A 3,468-nucleotide genomic window follows, 5' to 3' on the forward strand; every position below is an offset into this window, starting at 1 on the left:
TTTTGCAAACATTTCTGAAGTTCTACCTGCTCTAACTTACCTGCTGCCCACCTTGACGCAGACTGTGAGTCTGTCTGTGCAACATGCTGTATTATTCACTCACAGATACGTTGTCACTTTGTCATTATGGGTTATTGAGTTTAGATAGAGGGGCAAAAATGGCAAACTTGCCCAATGAAAACGAAATCTACAACACAATAAAGTGTACAGAAAGTGAAGAGGTCTGAAAACTTCCTAAATCCTCTGTAGATGACCATTAGTGACATTTAATGACAACTTACACATACTATGAAAGGCGCTATATTAAGTGACATTGGATGCACTTCTATTCCTTTTGGTGCTCTTTGGGCATCTCGTGTGGAGTATAAAGAGCCGGAGAGCGCGCCTCCACCATGGTGTGACTCATTGGTTTGAAAGACTCGCGACAAACAAGAGGGGCTGAGCGGCCTGCCAGTGACTGATCTGCCAATACCTGTCAGCTTTAATCAGCGGAGTGACACCATTTCAATTAGCGACAGAGAAAGATCCAAACAAACAAGAAAGGGAGCACAGAGGACATGGCAGAGGCACTCTCCTCTGGCGTACCTCGCATCGGTGCCACTGCCCTGTTCAGTTCGGGCATAAAACTGGGCAAGCGATGTACATAAATGGGAAGAAATCGAAATATGAATGTGGTGCAGGAACAACACCACGTATTCAAATCTGTGACCATGACACCTGTATTTCTCTGGGTACAGATGGATACCTAATAACGGGAAATAAGATGTCAGCAACAGTGGGTAGTCTTGGGGTTGGACCCCCAACTCGAGTCGTGCGAGGCATAGCTTCATAATGTTATTTGAAAGTGTTAATAGCATAAAGTAGTATAGAGTGATACTCCAATAAATACAGAGCTCATGATTTAGTGAAAGTAAGAACACATCGGCTCTCATTATACCAACCTGTTTAGAATTTAATGAGTCCCACGAGTTAATAGAATATTAAGAGTTAGGGGCCGCTGTTAGAATCGAGCGCGTGAAGACCAACATTGATTACCACTCAGAAATCACGGCGCTCTTCGCCTCAAACCTCCCTCTGTCTCAGCCCCTTCAAATCCCATCTGTCCTATGGCGGCATCCGCTCAACACCTCCCACCTGGTCAGCCCACCTTGACTCTGTCCGTATGTCTGTCTCACATGTGCAGCTCCTTTTATGTAACACCTTTCATGTCTCTTTATTATATAGTGTCTTTCACATCTATCTATCTATCTAGTATGCAACCTAATTAATTTATTATTTAGCACCTTACATGTCTATCCATCTATTATATAGTGTATTTTACATCTATTATGTAGTGTCTTTCACAATTATCTATCTGTCTATCTATCTATCTATTAGTATATGGCACCTTTAATGTATTATACTGCTCCTTTCATGTCTGTCAATCTATTATATAGTGCATTTCAAATCTATAACGTCTCTATTACTGGTTTACGTATTGCTGTTTTTACTTTAGTACCTTTTAATGCTTGTCAGTCTATTATATGGTGTCTTTCACATCTCTCTGTCTACGACGGATAGATAGATAGATAGATAGATAGATAGATAGATAGATAGATAGATAGATTGATAGATAGATTTGAAAGGCACTATATGATAGATAGATAGATAGATAGATAGATACTTTATTAATCCCAAGGGGAAATTCACATAATCCAGCAGCAGCATACTGATACAAAAAAAAACAATATTGAAGAGTAATAACAATGCAGGTATAACAGACAATAACTTTGTATGATGTTAATGTTTACAACCCCGGGTGGAATTGAAGAGTCGCATAGTGTGGTGGAGGAACGATCTCCTCTAGTCTGTCACTGAAGCTGCTCCTCAGTCTGGAGATGATCCTGTTCAGTGGATGCAGTGGATTCTCCATGACTGACAGGAGTCTGCTCAGCGCCCGCCGCTCTGCCACGGATGTCAAACTGTCCAGCTCTGTGCCTACAATAGAGCCTGCCTTCCTCACCAGTTTGTCCAGGCGTGAGGCGTCCTTCATCTTTATGCTGCCTCCCCAGCACACCACCGCGTAGAAGAGGGCGCTCGCCACAACCGTCTGATAGAACATCTGCAGCATCTTCTTGCAGATGTTGAAGGACGCCAGCCTTCTAAGGAAGTATAGTCGGCTCTGACCTTTCTTACACAGAGCATCAGTATTGGCATTTGTGAATTTCCCCTTGGGGTTAATAAAATATCTATCTATCTATCTATCTATCTAGCCAGCACCTTTTAGTCTCCATTACCCAGTCTTTCTGTTTTGCCTCTTCATCCCCTCTCCTCCATTTTGCCTCCATTCTTTCTATTTCATCTGCTCAGCTCCATTCTGTCTTGCCTGTCTCTTCACTTTACATTCAGGCCTCCCCGTGTCTGTCTGCTTGTCTGCCGGCCATTCTGGCTCAGCCCCATTAAATTCCCGTCCGTCTGTCCCACACGTCAGGTTGCTTTCGGTCCCGTCGTTCTGTCTCTCCGCCTCTTTCGTTTGTCATGCCCTGTCTGTCTTCACTTCATCTGATTTTCTTTATGTCTGCTGTGTCTGTCGGTCTGTCAAATACAATCCTGACCATTATTATTTGGTCAACGCCCCTCCAGTCACTCCTTCCTGTTTATTTTTTTTTCTCATGTCTATTTGTCGTTTCATTTCTTGTCCGTCTGTCTACTTTTTTGTTCTTGTCTCCCCTATCAGCCCTTTAAGTTTATGTATCTTTAATAGTGATAAATGTATGGCGGTGGAAAGGTGCAAACGAAAAGACCATGATGGCGCAGCGGTTAGCGGTGTTACCTGAAAGCTCCGGGGACCTCGGGCGCTTTAATCTGATGTCATTGTCTTAATTATAAACTGAGATGGCCTTGCTGAAGGCACACTGGTCACTTACGGCGACAAAACTTATCTTTTGGCTCCACCGGCTAAGATGGGTGTTTTTCTTTCGAGATACAGACTCGCGTCCAGTGCAACAAATATGAAGTATAAAATTACGGGTTGCGAAAATTGCGAAATAAGATTTTTTTTTATTTTGAAACTCCCGACCCCCGTAATTATTCGGTTGTTTAAGAATAAAAAATGTTTCAATGGCTCACTAGTATGGACGTCGAGACAGAATCCTCGAAGAGGGTGTCACGTAGCAGGAAGGGATGTGACACAGGAGGGTCTTCTGTCCCACCGTCGGCTTAAGCAAAGGCTTTCGAATGAAGAAAAAGACCTCTACGAAAGAGTGCACGCGCGTTCCCGCACCCATGCGCGCTCCCTCCTTAGAGGTTCAAACAGCAGCCGTCTTCGGTAAAAGTAAATGTGGCAACGAAGAAGCGAGAAGAAAAGTCCACATCATCGGGAGGAGGAGGAGGGATGGGGGGGATAGGGAGATAAGGGGGCGTTACTCGCGGCAGGTGAGTGCACGCGTGCGCCTGTGAACGCGCATCTCTCTCAAGAGAGTTGAGGAA

Source organism: Polypterus senegalus, chromosome 10 (assembly GCF_016835505.1).
Source record: "Polypterus senegalus isolate Bchr_013 chromosome 10, ASM1683550v1, whole genome shotgun sequence".
NCBI classification, from domain to species: Eukaryota; Metazoa; Chordata; class Cladistia; order Polypteriformes; family Polypteridae; genus Polypterus; species Polypterus senegalus.